Source organism: Condylostylus longicornis, unplaced genomic scaffold, assembly GCF_029603195.1.
Source record: "Condylostylus longicornis isolate FDR11 unplaced genomic scaffold, ASM2960319v2 ptg000028l, whole genome shotgun sequence".
In the NCBI taxonomy this organism is placed as follows: domain Eukaryota; kingdom Metazoa; phylum Arthropoda; class Insecta; order Diptera; family Dolichopodidae; genus Condylostylus; species Condylostylus longicornis.
In genome coordinates this window covers 1,820,045-1,837,128 of record NW_026577997.1, presented here as the reverse complement: position 1 = coordinate 1,837,128, position 17,084 = coordinate 1,820,045, and the positions used below count along the sequence as shown (strand labels likewise).

At 24.4% G+C, this 17,084-nt stretch overlaps 2 long non-coding RNA genes across 2 annotated transcripts in view; one reads left to right on the top strand and one right to left on the bottom strand.

Annotated features, from left to right (window-relative positions):
- Positions 1–17,084, top strand: part of LOC129607622 (uncharacterized) — a 183,482-nt gene that overhangs the window by 84,935 nt on the left and 81,463 nt on the right. The window contains exon 3 of the long non-coding RNA XR_008696824.1: positions 9,014–9,080. This is a non-coding gene — a long non-coding RNA (uncharacterized LOC129607622). The remainder of the gene's footprint in view (positions 1–9,013; positions 9,081–17,084) is intronic.
- LOC129607625 (uncharacterized) lies at positions 1,759–15,162 on the bottom strand. The gene is made up of 3 exons (XR_008696827.1): positions 14,910–15,162; positions 3,533–3,625; positions 1,759–1,849 (listed from the first exon to the last, which is right to left on the bottom strand). It is a non-coding gene; the product is annotated as an uncharacterized LOC129607625 (long non-coding RNA).

Sequence of the window (17,084 nt, the reverse complement as noted above, 5' to 3'; positions counted from 1 at the left end):
GTAATTTAAATGGCGCTTTTTTGTATCATAATCTGCACACATTGCGGGGTTTTGTAAAATTTCCAAATTATTTTTTTTTAATATTTTTTTATTAAGACTCTTACATAAAAAATATGTTATTCTATAAGAAACAGGGAATCTCAATTTGCAAATTAAGTTTACCCTTGTATTACATATAAATTATTAAGTAATAAATTTAATACAATAATTATGCCATAAAACTTTTGTAATTGATGTAATTAATCATTTGAAAATACTTTATATAAAATTCAAAAATTTGATAACAACCCCAAAATACAAAGAATAATCAAACAACATTTTGCCCAACAAAAAGTAAAAGAGCCCTATTATTTCGTTTAATGTTAAGAAAATACAAATTATTTAATTTCCCATTTCAAAAAATGTTTAATATTTTGATTTTTCTCTTCCTAGTCGTTACTTAACAATCCTAATGTCCTTGAATACACATTAATAATTTGATGTAAGATGAAAGCGAATATTATTTAAATACGTTTAAGAAAAAACGATAAAATTCAAAATCTTTTTTAAAAAATAAAAAAATTTAATAAAAATTCAAAAATTAAATTTCTAATTCTTTAATATTTTCCATTTTTCTTAATGGTTTTTAATAAATTTCCTTCGTATTTTTTTGTACGTTGCTCTACATTAATTCATAAAATATCAAAATAAGGTCTATATAGAATCAATATTTTTATGTCCAAAAATTTTCCTTTTTTTTCAAAATTTTAATAAAGACCTTCCATTAGCCTCTTCTCATCTTTCCTATTCAAATAGAACAAGTATATTTTTTAATGCTTTTTGTAATTTGTCCTTAATATAAATTGAAAAACATAAAATTTGTATTCATTTTTAAACCGCAAAATGACGAATAACATTTTATTACGTTTTCATCATTTCAGGAGGGTTGCAAGTTGAAAAAATTACAAAAAACGAAAAACAAAAACAATAATAAACGTGATGGTAAACAGTTCCCTTTATAAACGATTGTAGGTACCAGCTGAACTAAATTTAGATAGATCCCCCTTTTTTGAGCATATTCATAGGAATAAAACTAGTCCCATGGTACTCTTTAACTTGTTGTTTTCATAATAATAATAATATTTTCTTAGTGAAAACGAGAAATAATATTCATTATTGTCATTTTATTTCATTATTTAAGTAATATAGAATTAAATAGAGAAGATTTTTGTAATGCCCTTCAAAAAATTGAAAAATTTTAAGCTCTGAATCATGGATTCAAAGAAGTTAATGATAGTAAACACGGAGAAAATGGTAATTTTCTCCAATGAAGGGTCGAGAAAAACGATATCCTCATCAGCAAAACAATAAAATATACCAAAATAGAGGAAAAAAAATTTTAACGTGAAAACTTTTTCTTCATCAATTTTCCTTAATTTTAAATTTCCTCTGCTCTTGTATGATTTTTCTTCTTCCATTTATTTCATTGCCACTTACAAGCATTATTCCTTTGGGAGTACCAACAAAAATCTGTATTTTTATGAAATTCTTAAGCAATTAAGGATATCAAATAATAGCTTTATTCAATTGCCCTCAACATTTTATGATCCTATATATTTCCTCATCATCTCCTTTTTCTTTCTTTACGATTGTTTTAGTTTTTCTGGTATTTTTCCATCAATATTTTTTAATCTTCGTTTTATCTTGATTTTTTAAATTTTCAATCACTTTCACTTACTACATTTTTTTTTATCATTGTTCTTTGTTATAACAGCATCATTAAAATCTTTATTGAATTTTATTGTAATATTTTAGTTAATGGTGATAGCCAATAATATGTTTTTAATATCGTCATTTTGTTTTTGGCTGGCTAAAAATAGAAAAAGAAAAAAAAATTTGAATTGTTATGTAAGCTACACAAAAATTACGTGACAGGAAACGAAATAGTTATATAAGGAATCTAAAGGAGTAACTGAATTTCAGCAAAATAAAAAGAAAATTTAGCACTCTACGGTAAACTCCAATCAAAGTGGTGTCAAATGATTGAGCATACCATAGAAGTTTAAACTGATTGATTGCCCATTAAAAACCGAATTTAATTTATTAATAATGTAATTGAAATATTTTCTAACCATCAATAATTTAACACTTAATAAATATTAATATGTAAATAATGGACTAAAAGACTGACTTAAACCTAACTGAAGAATTTAATAACAATATTCTAACTTGTTAAAGTTTGTTGGGATTAAATGCGAAGGAGATTTTCAATATTTTCCTTCAAAGGATGCCTAAAATGATTCTAAAATGAGAATCTATTTTAATCTACAAGTAGAAAGTGCTGAGATTGGTAAACCCTGTACGTCTAGCCACATAAAAGAACTATAGTTTTACTACCTGAAAATACTAAAATGAAGTTCGAATGTGGAAAATAAAGTAAAAAGAATCACCTTCAATGATCGTTAAATAAAGATTTCGAAAATAATTACAGTTATTCTTTTATTCCTTGAAAACTATCGCATAGAAATAATAAAAGGAATTTTTATCTATCTATAGCTATTTATTTAGCACAAATACTCTGCATTTCAGTTCAGTTATAGTTTTTTTCTACAATTTACGTTGGTATTTAAATAAAATTTAACTGTTATTTTTAGTCTTTCTTTTTTTCTTTTGCTGTTATCAGAATGCAATTAATTTGTGTGGAAAATGGTCAAGCACATTATAGGAGCTATTAAAAAGATACTAGTACACCTGTAATTGGAAAAATGGTCATATATAAAAGTTGTACAAAATGCAAATGCCCTTTGTTTTTATTTTAATTACAAAAAAATTCTGTTTTTTTATCTTTGAGTTATTATGATGTTACTAAAGGGTACAAATTAAGATTTTTAATCAAATGTTGATAAAAAAAAGCATTAGCAATTTTTGAAATCCGCTCAAATCAGATGTTATTACACCCAACGCATGATTTTTTTTGTGCACCCTGAACCGTCTAACATAGAATAAACGAATCACTGATCTGTAACTGAATTTTAGAAAATAAATTGGAAAAATCGAATTCATCTATTACAATATGAATATAACAAAATAAAATTATTTCTCAAGATGGTAATATAATTATGGAAAGAATTCACTTTTTCTACAAAATATCCTTTTTTTCTACGCCAATTATAGACATTTTCTTCATCTTTTCACAAAAAATCAAAATATATAGGTACACTTAGGCTGGCTCTTCAACTGAGGCACAAGAATTAATAAAACGCTAAATCAACTGTGGAAGGTACCCCCTTTCGAAGCTAAAAAAAAACAGTAATTAAATATGAATTAAAGAAAATGTAGATTTTAATGTTAATATACATAATAGAAACAATTAAAGGCCTTTAAGAAACTCTTATTCTTTATTTGCCCTATGGCTTTAAAATCAATTTTCGATAATATTTTCGTCTTAATTATAGCTCATGAGCTATTGTTCAACGATTTTGCCTAATTACTCGGAGATCTTACTTTAGTGGAACCTATTTCTGCCTTATCTTATATTAATTAAAAATTTTACCAGTTCATTTTTATTGCTTGTAATTTTTCATTCCCATTAATTCACCATCATTTTATCTGAATTACGTTGTGACCTTCCTGGCAAATTTTATATCTAAAATAGAAAAAGTACAAAATATTATTATTAAAATTTTGTATAAATGGAACAACAAAATAATTTGTTTCCTAAATCAACACGATTAAGTTATTTAGTTTGAAATAATTTGCTTAAAAACTAAAAAGAAAACAAAATCACAGTAAATAATTATTACTCTTAAAATCTGTATTATATACACACTCATTGCATAATGAGCGAAAAATTTTTTATTATTAAAGAAACTGAAATTTGCAATAAATCGCAATTTTAATTTTAAAGAAAAATTTCAGGATCTCATTTTATTTTTTATTCTCAATTTCTTTGCAAATAGCATAATAATTATAAAAAAATACTTCTCATTAACCTTTACTCATTACTCATGTTATTATACTCCATGTAAATATATAATTTTTGTTTATTTCGTTTAAATATTCTTATGAGGATAAAATTTTTTGAATTTTACAGCTGTACCAGAAAATATTTAACACCTCAGTTTTCTGTTGTTTATTTTCATTTTTATTATTTTGTTTTTGTTTTAATAATACCTTCATAAACTGACATAATTTGTGTACTTGCATGACTACAAACATAAATTTTTATAGTGTACCAAAATTAATGTAAATGAAATGAGAAGTTGGGTGAATATGAGTGAATACAGTTAGGTATGTACAATATGTGAACATAGTATTCATGTATATGTACCAGTTAATTGTAGGTAAACAGCAATTTTATGTTAATATTTATACATCGTTATGCACTTAATGCGCACATTACGTACATTTTGTTTTTGAAAACGTAATTTCAAATCTACAAGAGAATTAAAAAAAAAGTAAATAAAAACAAAAAAAAAATTGAGTTCTACATAAGTTTCTATAAATTTTTCTTTCTCTTTCGGGTCAAAACTTAAGGCAAAACTTTTCTTTTGCGCTTATGGATAAAAAGTATACAATAATAATATTTTCATATGAGCATTAACCTCATTTATTGTGTAATGCCTATGTATGAAATTTAACTTCAACCAATTCAATTTAATATGAGAAAACAAAAAATTTGAAAATTGAGAAAAAACAAGTCCAGGTTAATTATCATAATTTGCTACACAATTTTATAATCGTGTCAATATTCCCGGCAACTATAGGTTAATTAGTTGCGATTAATGTTATGAATGCATTAATGATAAAATGTTTTTCTTTCAAAATTTATGTTTGTTTTTTTTTAAGTTAGATAAAATTGAAGTGATCCCGGAGGTAAGGTACGAATTAATTTTTTTTTAATAACAACTACAAAAAATAAATTAATTTCCACTAGAATTGTTAAAAAATTCCAGAAGCAAATATTTTTTCCCGCATTAAGGTATGCAATTTTTTAATTGACATATTTTTTAAGAAGGGATTAACGTGGAATATAAAACTAGAATGTATGAGTGGTAATAAAAGGAATTAAAGATGAAACTAGAACATGTGTCTAAAAATAATTTCTTTTTCTCCTTTGTTCACTCCCAACGTGAAAACAGGGCTTCAATAAATTCTCTGAATCACACTCTTAGGGTTAAGCACTTTATTTAATTCGGCCTCTCTAAGTGTTGTTTGTCGCCACAAGTCACAGGATGGTATTATACGGCCCGCGTAATGTGTGTTTCAGCCCTCTACACTTTTTTTTTATACACACATTTGTAGGCTTCTGGTCCGTAACCGCCAATAGTTTCTTGTTTGTTATTGTTCTGGTTGTAAAGATAATAAATTTATTAAGTATTAAATTGAAATATTTTCAATAATTGCTGTAAAGAGAGAGTCTTTTCTCATTTATAAATTTTACTCCTGTCTTGCATAATTTTGTGTTTTCACACCATGAATTTTGATTTACTTTGTAGTTTTCAATTTCGTTTATATACCTAAACTATTGTTTTAGATTCAATAACTAAAAAAAAATTAAAACTACAATAACTTTCGCTTTCGTTATTTCGGGATTCATAATTTTAGAGTAAAGATTCAAGTACTTGTATACTAAAAAATTCCTTTTCTATTGCAAATTCCATTTAAAAACTTCTGTTTTTTATTATTGTTTTTTTTTTTAGAATATACAAATATTTTTGTAACCTTAATATCAAAAAAATTGCAAGGTCGTCGACAAAAATGATTTTTTTTAGATGTTAATGAGTTATGGTATAAAAAATTAAAAAAAAGGATAATATACGAAAAATTTTTGTTCCATTTTATTTTCCCGCTACTTGACATAAATTCTTCAGAATAATATTTTATGATTTGAATACACCTGTAGTATATCTGTATTATAAGAGTGTACACTATATAAGTGTAATAAGAAATGAAGTGTGCAATTTAATACTTCGTTTGTAATGAACATTTAAAATAATGTTAAGTAGTTACTATTATTTGCCTTCAGAATATGTAATTTATTTTGTTTAATTTATGCCTTTCATTACTGTTATATTGTCTTGAAAAAATATTTATGTATATAAGGTGCTAATTAACAGTAAAATAATGAAGTAAATATAAAAAATATATTCACAAGTTATAGTCATTCACAAAGAATATTTAAAACTTGCCTTTACTTGTCTTTATAACTTAGTAGGTAACATTACGAATGTATATTCTCTAATAGTATTCGTCTGAATCAATAATAGAGTAGAGTTTCATTAACTTGAACTACAAGATTAACAGTAGAGTTTCAATAATTTGAATCATTTTAAATATTGTTAATGTATTCAATAATTAAAAGAAACTTGAGTAAATGTTGAATTATCTTGAGTTTTAAATTGAGATGAATTGTGACTTAGTTCTCATTTTTTTTATCATTAGATGCTGTTATATTAATTTAACATGATCTCTACAATAATTTATTGAGTATATTGATACCTTCATAAATACATACATATCCCAAAATTATCCAAGCCTTTATTCTTTATTCTTTATAAATATGTAAATATAAATTTTTTTTCTCACCTTCTCTATATTCACATTAATTTTTTATGTAGCAGTATTTTTCATAAAATGCTTTAAATTATAAATTCATAATATACTTTTTATATATTTATAAAAGATTTATGATTATTGTATTAGAGAGTGAGAGAATATTTTACACGTAACACGAATACAATACAAGAGTGTAAAATATTCAACGTAAAATGTTGATTTGTTTCTCACCTAGAGTCTATAATTTTTATCATTTTTTTTCTTTTCTCTTTTTATATTCACAATAATTATTATTATTGTGAATATAAAATTTTGTTTAATATTTTACTGTTGTTGTGTTCTCTTCATTGTATATTTTTGTAATATTAAAATTTAAGAGCATATAAATTCAAGTACAATCTGGAATTGTTTTTTTTTGCAAAATAATTACAAGAATATGGGTTGTGTATGCTACAATAATTTCGTATTGTAAGAAAAATATTGTAATGCCTTAGATTAAATCCAACAAAATATCACCAAATCTTATGTGGCAAGGGATTGACTAAAATTGTTATAAGATGATACAGAATTTTTATATTTTTTGAATTTTTAAATGAGCAGACTACGAGTACAATCTTAAAAAAAATCTTTAATAAAAATTAAACATGTGAACAATTTCAGTTAAAATATTTTAGCTGTTGTTGAATTTTTCTCGCCTCAGTTAATGTAATCATACATTATTTTCATGTGTGCCTATAATTATATGTAGCTCAAAATGATGAAATTGAGCAGCACCTTCAAAGGGAGTTCTTCAATTCGATTTTTTTTTAGAATCATGTTAAGAGAATGGGACAGAATCATGTTCAGATTTTAAATTTTTAATGTTTTTAACCTCAAAAAACTCGTATCCTTTTTTATACTTTTATTATTGCGGTAATAAATTTTATATGAAATAATTATAATTTTTACGCGTTATAAAAAAATATGGGTAAGTATTTAGCGGTTTTTTTATTGCATTTTTAAATTTTGCACGCTTTTGTTTTTTTTTAGATTTTTCTGATTCGATCACAAATTTCTTGTAATTATGTAAGCTTTTAAATATTAAATCTTAAAATATTACGTATGTATGTATATTTTTCTTGGATTAAAACAATTTATTTAATACACACATATGTAAAATAATACGTGCACATAGTTTAGTAGTCCAAGCGTTGAAAATTTTAAGCTCTAGCATACCATTAATATTTCCGAAACAAGCTATACCATTCGTGCGAAACCATTTCGTAGAATTTGTGACTACTTATTTGAATATTAATTGAATTAATGTAACTAATTTCGTTTCGGAATTGAAATTTAAAAGTGAAAAGAAACCATAACTAACGTATTGTCCAAAAATTTTATCCAAACTTAATTTCCCTTGAAATACAATTTTTCTACTTACAAAAGAATTCTCTCAAAACTTCACTATTGTATGTGCATTTGTAGCTTGCGTTGTTATACAATAATTAATTATTCTTAATATGGAAAACAATTATTGCAAACCATGATCTCTTTATATTTTAATCTCTTTATGTCTTTTATAAATGAATTACATTTTTTCCCTTAGAAAACTTCTGTTGTTTGTAGATTCACTGAACTTTTTTAGCACTGGTATATTTTAAATGTTGATTAAATTCTTGCGCGTATACAGTGAACGAAATGATGGTGCGTACATTGTAAACAATAATTGTAAGTTATTTCTTTTAATAATCTCAAATATTTTAAAAGTTCATACGATTATATTTTTTAATTAAAAATATAAAAAAAAAAAACAAAATTTAATTAAAAAAATGATTTGTATAATATGTGAAAACCTTTACACACATAATTTTGTGTAAAAATGAAAATTTACATTGCTACTGTTGTGCGATTGCTAAAGTGAAAAATGAAATATTCTTGTTCTGCAGTATTACAGTTTGTGTAGCGTATTAAAATTTTCTGTTTTCTATAATATTACTTGTAATTTCTTCAGTTCAAACATGCTCATATTAGTAAAAAGTAGGAATTTTAAGAAACTTGCCAAACAAGATTTTAGTGATGGTGGCCATAATATCGCCAGCAAAGTGTGGAGTACATTTTGTTTTTAATAATCTTTATAATTTGGAAACATTTATGAGAAACCTATATCCTGTTAACCATTCATTGTAATATCTGTGACCTTCAACACCCTTGTATATCACCCTTGTGATATAAAACGAACTAATAAGACACATGCCTTGATGCCGACAATACCTTGTGCTGTGAGCCTTTAGAATGATATTTTTTTTTTCGTAAATATTTTTTTAATTCTGAAATTAAATTTTTTTTTTGTTCTGTAATTCAAAATAAGATTTATTATTTTTCTACTTTGTAATTTGAAAAAAAACAAAAATAACAAAACAAAAGCTTTATAAACCGCGATATTTTAATGAAAATTTCTTTTTTTAATATTTTTTTTCTTGTTTCTTTTTCTTTTCAGGATTATCCTTAAATAATGATGCTCTTTGTGGCAGTAACTTGATACCAAATAATTAAATATCCTTAAGGTAAGATTTTTTGCATGTAAAAACATTTTGTTTTTCATTTCTATTTTGCATTTCTATATATAATATTTTTATTTTCAAATATTAAATATTTTATATTTTCGTTTTAAAAATAAATTTACATTTATTAAATATAAAACATATGAAAATAAAATAATTTTTTTATAAAAACAATTTTAAATTTTTTGAGTCAAAAATTTTTAATCTTTAATATGTGAGCTTGTCAGTGTTTAAATTGTATAGTAAGATATTTTGGCACATTATTTATAATTAAATAAAAATTCATGTAAGAAGCCGTAATTTTCATAATTTTTTAGGGTTTTAATTATTATGTGTTATACCAAAAATTATAATTATTATTGTAATTAATTTAAATGTTAGTACAATAATTTAATAACCCGCATATTAAAATCTCTTATTGTTCAGCCAGAAAACAAATTTATAAACTTTTAAAATATTTCATGTTTTTACTGGTTTTCATATAAATTAGGTTCTTTTGATAATGACTTCAATCTCTTAAGAGTTCAATTAGATTACTATCAAGATTTTTTAAATATTATACTGATGAAATATTGTTTACAAGCTCCATCAACTGGTCTAATATTTTCAACATAAAAACAATTCCGTTTTCAATGCTCCATACCAGCCTAATTTTCCAAAACCTGCCAGTTAAAAAGCATTTTTGAATCGTACCTCATTAATATGTTTATGGCACGATATTTATATATAGGTCGTCTTCATCTACAAAACAAGAGCAGATTAAGCTTAATACGAAAAATAAAAACCAATCAAACTTTCATTGTACTCATACATACATAGGTTTACTGTTTTGTTATTAGTTATTCATGAATTTTTCAAATTTAAAAATAAATAAAACTGGCCTCAAATTCAGTTTATTCCACTTTGCTAGAATCACTCCTTTTGAATAATAATATAATCGGAAAACAGTGTTAAAATTAAAAAATAAAGCGCTTTTCAAGGCAAAACCAAAAGATTTTTTCTCTTTTTATCATTCTTGTAAGTGTTAAACTTACAATAAGCGATATAAGGAACGACACTCATTCTATACACGAGTAAATCCTTATTAAAGTAAAATAAAATTATAATTTTTAAAAAGAATTGAACTTTGTGGTATTTGAATCCTTTCATCCTTGGCACATATTTTTATTCCTTTACTTTAAGTTTTAATATCCTATGCAAAGAAACAAAAACTTCTTTTAAGCAAGGGAAAAAAAATTCAAGCTTTGGTGTTTTTCACTAAAATGGCAGTAGTTAATTTTTTGCACTCTAAAGAGTCCTAAATTTAATTGAATTTGAAACAGAATGTTAGAAATTTTACATTTATTTTAATGCTTTTTTTTCTTTTCTATATAACAAAATTTTCTAGTTTTCTGATTGCAAAATTATTTTCACGCCATAAGGTGAAAAGAAACAAAAATCCTTTGAATTCGCAAGTCTCAAAGGAGGAGCGAAAAAATGTCTTTTTATATAAGGATTTTCTATATACTTTTCTTTTATAGTTAAATTGGAAAATTGATTCTATTATATTAATGCTATGAATGCGGAAAATTCACTTAAAATTAAGAAAATTATTATGAAAGCTTTACTTGTAAAAAAAAAAAAAATAGAACTTACAATAATCCTGCAAATTTTCTTCGGTAAAGTGGTAATTTTTAGGAAGTATTAAAAATTCCTTTACAACATGAAGTTTTGGAATTTTGAGAGGATTGAAAGTAGATTGAAATTAGTATTGCACTGACAAAAATTAAGAAGAATAATTGTGCTGGAAAGTAACTAATTAAGAAATTTCTTAACTATATATTATGTACATAGTTTTCTCTGCGTGCTATTTTAGTTGTTACTTAATATTTAAGCTTTACATCATATGTGATTTGAAAATCATGACAAGAGAATAAGAGACGCTAAACATTTGCTCCTGATAACGAAAAATTTTCACATTTTGAACGGAGTCTATATTTTAATTACTCCCATAAAAATTTAGTTTGATGAAACTTTCTTTTCTTATCAAAAACGTACTACTTTCCTACAACCTGACTTATGTATATTTATCTTTTTAAGATATTCAATTGTTTTTTATATTTCCCATTTTTTAGCCGTATTTTTTGATTACTTTCACCCTAGAAGGATGATTTATCCTTTTTTCTTAAAAATTTCATTAAAACTAAAACCAGAATGCCTGAATATCCCAAAATAAAAAAAAATTTAATTTATTAATAAATCAAGATTTTTATTTTCCATTTACCTCACTCCATCCCCCACACTCCACCCTCCCTAACTACATGCAGAAACATTTTTTTAATCAAAATAATTATTTTTTTTTATTATAATTTTGTTTTGTTATCATTTAATATCAGAACATTAATCAGCGCCTTGCCAAAAATTAAAACAGGAAAATATAAAAATGAATCAAAAAAAATTTGTAAAAAAAAATCTCGTTGTTGAGGAATCTAAGTTGGCCCAAAAAAAAAAAATTATTCTTATACTTATATGGCCATTACTCTTAGATCCTGTAAATACTGAAATCTTCTTCTCCTATATATGGCAAAAAAAAGGGGAAAAATGAAAAAAAATGAGTGAAAATTAAAAACCCTCCATCACTTTAAGAAAGAACAAAGTGTCCTTAAAGGCACACACAATAAAATACAAAAACACGAAAAACAGGAGAACGAAACAAAAAAAAAAGCAAAATATAGGAAAATAAAAATGTCCAAATCACTGGCAGACACTTTTTTCTTGTCTTTGGCCTCTGCATTTTAACACTACAACAGTCCTCTAGCCGAGTGTGACAATAATTCATCACTTTTGAAGGCTAAAAAACAAAAAAAAAAAAAATTCCCTTAGTTTTCTTACAATTTTAATATGAAATTTTTTTTCGCTTATCCTTGTTTTTTTTTCGTTATTTTTCATTTAAGCCCAAAAAAAAGGACATAATATGTGTGTATAAGAACAAAAAAAAAAAGAAAAATAAATTTGTTTTCATTTTATTTTTCTTTTTTTATGTCATTTTAGAAGGTGGCACAATTATTATATCCTTATCATCCTTGTTGTATATTGTTGTGTACAAAGAGTTTTAACTTTTTCTATTTTATTCTCCTATTTCCTATCTTGATATATTCTTGTGAAAAGTTTCTCAAATGATAAAAATGGCAAATATAAAATGGAAAGTGCGATTGAATTAAATGTTTTAGTAAAATCAATACTTTTTCATAAATAAATTAGAGTGATTCGTTTTAGGCTGCGATTCAATTTGGTCGATTAATTTTGAATAAAATTACTTTTGCATACATGATTCACATCCATGAATTGAGAAAAACTATTAATTGAATATGTTAGCTACTTTAGCTGAAGTTTTGAAAATTAGTTCGCGCAATAAAATATGCCTATGTATTTTGACCTCTTCGATATAATAGTCATTCCTAAATTTCCACGTGCCATTGAATTTCACGTGAAGAGGAAATGCATTTAAGAATCAAATACTTCTGTTCCGTTGACATCTATATAGGTTCAATTACATGCAATATATAAAATACTTTAGCAACTTCCAATTATATTAACTTCCATATAAAATTATTGAGCTTCAGGTTTAGGAATAATTGTAGTATTAAAATTTTATCTAAAATTATAAATCTTAATTTGTGGTCCCTACTATAAACTTTTATATTAGAGAAACGTTAGTCGCACATTATAAATTTTTTTGTGGAAATTTGTTGAAAGATCCGTATTTTCAATTTAAGAATTTTAAGCACTTCCGTGTTTTTCTTTTGATATAACTTAAAAACGCTCCACACAAATGCTCTCAAAAACCTTTTCATCGGACTCAATTCCTAAAAAGAAATCAATGCATTAGTAAAACGTAAAATATTTGCCATATTTTTGAACAACACTCTGTCGTACATTCCTTTTTTCTTTACTCGACTATTCGATTCAATAAAACTTATGTCTAAAAACTACAAATTCCGAATATTCCAATCAATTTTTAACAACTGCATCATTTTGTTGCTGATCTTCTATAAAATGACTAATTTTTTGCAAAAATGATACCTTTTGTCTTATATTACATTATACATACAAATCGAATATCGAACATAGAAGATAGGAAAATAGAATAAAAATGAATAAAAAAAAGGACACCATATTTAGTTAATGTCATTCTGGTGACATATTTTGATTGATGGGTTTATCTTAAGGAATAAAAAAAGAAAGAAAAATAAAAATATTTTTATTTATTTTTATGATTTTCTATAACAAAAAAAGGAAAACTCTTCTCAGACAAAATTATTTTTGTACACAAGTTTGTAGGTATGAGTGCAGCAAACATAAACTAATTTTATTTTAAGCCAATATTTTTTGAAAGAATAATTTTTGTTTTTATAGCATTATCGTTAACTACCACCACTTATGAAAAATTTCCGTCTTAAAATTGCAATTGTTCTGTCCATCTAAATAAAATAGAGTAAGAGAAGGCGTAATTCAATGAAGGTTAGGAGAAGGTCTAATTTAATGAATTTGAGTGATGCTATAAATAAATTAAAAAAGTTTTCTGCTACAGTTGGAATGGCAAATTATTGTATTAATCTTTTTGACTAAATCTGATTAAAAATGAAATTGAAAGGATCATAACTAAAGAATATATTTTAATTATTTATAGCAATAGGTGTCAATCAATAAACTATAATATCAGGCTATATATATTCAATAATCAATGGAAGATAAGGATAAGGTAAACTTTTTATTTCAATCATCAAATTTCGAATTAACTACATTCAAAATTTTTAAATGATACCGAATAAAAAATAATTAAATTACCAGGTTCTAGAATTCAAAATATATTTTTCATAAAAAATCAAAAAACTTTTGAGGTGAATTTAAATGAATTATTAAGAGAAATTGTTAATATTCCGGAAAATTTGCCCAAAAATTTAATCCATCGTCTAGACACAAGTAAAATTTAAACATTTTTTTTTTTTGTTTTTAAAATGTGACTACAAAATTTTAACATTCTAAAAAAATAAAATTATTTTAACACATAGAAATTACTTAATCTTATCTTATTTCTGTTGTACTAATAATTTAAAAAAATTTTTGAACTCAAATATACTTCAAAATGTTCTCAGAAGTACAAATTTATAATCTTAAATATCTGCTATTACTTTACTAAAAGTAAGAACAAATTATTATAGTAGCTATATTGTTTAATATACACATCACACCTTAAAATCCAATTTCAATGTGTAGTGTGCGTTTGTCTCCTTTTCCAAATCCAATTTTAACATTCCAATTCTATTGAAGATCAAAAGAATGAAAATAAAAGAAAACTTATTCCCAATTTTCCACATTTAAAACACCAAAAATAACAAAAAAAAATGTTATTATGTCTTTCTTGTAACAACTTACATACATCCCAATTGTATTGTGGTGTCATTATACAGTAATACAAGACGACAATAAAAACATAAAAAATATAGTCAGAAATGTTACTTTAAAAAATGTTGTTCGTTCACAATAATATTATGAAGAATGTGTATGGAATAACACGGCAAGGATACAAAAAATATTTTGTATATTTTTTCTCCTTTCATCTTTTCAAAAAAAATAATCTTCCAAAAATTTAAAGGATAATGCACTATACATACAAGTTGGGATGAAGAGTAAAATATAAAATACAAAAACATTCCATAGTTTTCACATTTTAAATGAATTCGAAGAACGCAAGGATAAGCACAGACCTGAGAAAAGTATCGAAAAAAAAAAAATAACAACAAGTTTTTACTTTTTATCTTAGTCTAGAGAGCATACAAATTTTAAGCTTACCTGGCAAAAACAACAGTTGTATGTACATTCTTTTTTTTTTATTTTTGAAACATTTGCAAAGGGATTAAACGTATGTAGATTAATTTGAACATTTTCTAATTTTTCCAGCTTATACAGTACAACATTGAATTGAATGTAAAAAATTCCAAGTTTTCCAAATTATTTTGTTCTACTTGCAGTTGCTTCACAATTTTAAATGAAATGTACATAAGTGTAATGGTCACAAAATTAACAATAAGCTTTGGTAGTCCAATATGCATATATTGTAGAAGAAAACTTAAAAGCTGTTTCATATTAAATTAAATTGATAGAGATGTTACGTTCCGCTTAATAAAATCCAAATCCAAATATCCATTCTAATAATCCAAATCATTTAGATGGTAGAATCATTTAGAGTTCACTGTTTGTTAATGGTGTTGTTTTTTATTATGAAAGTGTACTTGATCTTTTCTTGTATTTGCCATCAATTTTTCCAAGATAACGAAATGTAAAATACTAAAAAGAAAAATATTTTTGTTTAAAAATTGGAAAATATAAAATGTAGAAATGTTATGAGGAAGTTAAAAAACTTTCTTTTTGTTTAGATTATAATTTTTGAAAAATATTATGACAATCTAACTATAAGTACTGAAATTTTTTTTTCAAAAATAAATTTTTAATGAAAGAAAAAGTAAACTTTCTTTATAAATTTAAAAAAAAAATTTAATTTCGAAAATAGCAACTGGTTTTCAAACTATATCAATATAATTTCATTATAAAAGAATTGGTGTCGGTCATGAGGGTGTTTTTTTCTTTTTTGCAATTTTTATGACATTTGTAATTCTGATTCTAATTCCAATTGAAAATTATTTGCTTTTTGGATTTCTTTCCGAGGCTTCGGGAATTAAAAATTTTTAAAACAATTAATAGGGCAAAATAATCTTCGACATTAAGAGGGCTAGTAATCCAAATAAATTTAATCCGAAAAATTTTAATTAGTGATAATGACATACTAACAATAGAGGTTCAATGTCCTATAATTAGTTAAAAAATTAATTTAAAGCACTTCAAATATTCAATAAAAATTAACCGAATTTCGAAAATCCTTTAAAATGGAATTCACAATGATTCACAAAAATTTTTTTTGTTTTTATTTTTATTGAATTTCTCAAATAGAACGAGTTTTTTTTCAATTAAACTATAATATTTTCAATCGTCTGCAATTCTCTTCAAATTTAATTAAAATTATTTGCTTTAATTCTTAAACTTCTTTTAGTTTTAATGAAATTTAATAAAATTTTTTTAATACATATAATTTTTTGAAATTATTCAATACTTTAAGAAAGGTGACCTAATTTTGTTTTATTTATTAATATTTAACAAACTTCGAGGACTCTAAATCAATAATCTTACTTATTTTATTATTTTCACCACAGAACTCTTGTTTTTTTATCCTTGCTTTCCGAATACATTCATGTCAAAAAACTGAACATACATACTGTCATTGAATTCGAACAGCAAGGCCAAATACATAGGTACATAACTACAATAAATACAAATATTAATTTTTTCCTCAAGTTTCATTTTTCAGTTGGTATCCTTTTTTTTCATTGTATAGATGTTTTTACTTTCCTTTTTATTCTTATCAAAAAATAATAAATTATTTTGTCGATCATTTGTCATGTTTAGAATCCCTTTTCTCACCTCTGTTGGTCAAAAATTTATTTATTTTATTTTATTTTTGCTAAAGTATTGAGTGAGAAACGAGACTTCTATAGCGTTCTTGGATTATTAGAATTTAATTTCAAAAGGGTTGATAATATAATGATGGATGATTTGAGAGGGTCAGTAAGGATCCTTTTTTCTTTATATATGTATTTATATTTGTTTATTATTATTATTTTTTATCATCGCTGATTAAAATTTTATTAAGATCTTATATACAATTTTTTAATGTAAAATTTACGAAAAATTATTTTTAATAAAATTTTTTTCATGTTTTTGAATTAAATGAAGTCCTTTCTTTTTCTTTCCTAAAAAATCTATAACAATTTTTCGATTTGAACACTCTTATTAGGATATCTTTGTTATCGAATAGTTTTTAATATTAATTTAATGAAAGTTTGAGGGTTGTCAATTATTATATATTGTTTCTACATCATTTTTCCTATATATCCTAACCGTATAGACACCTAC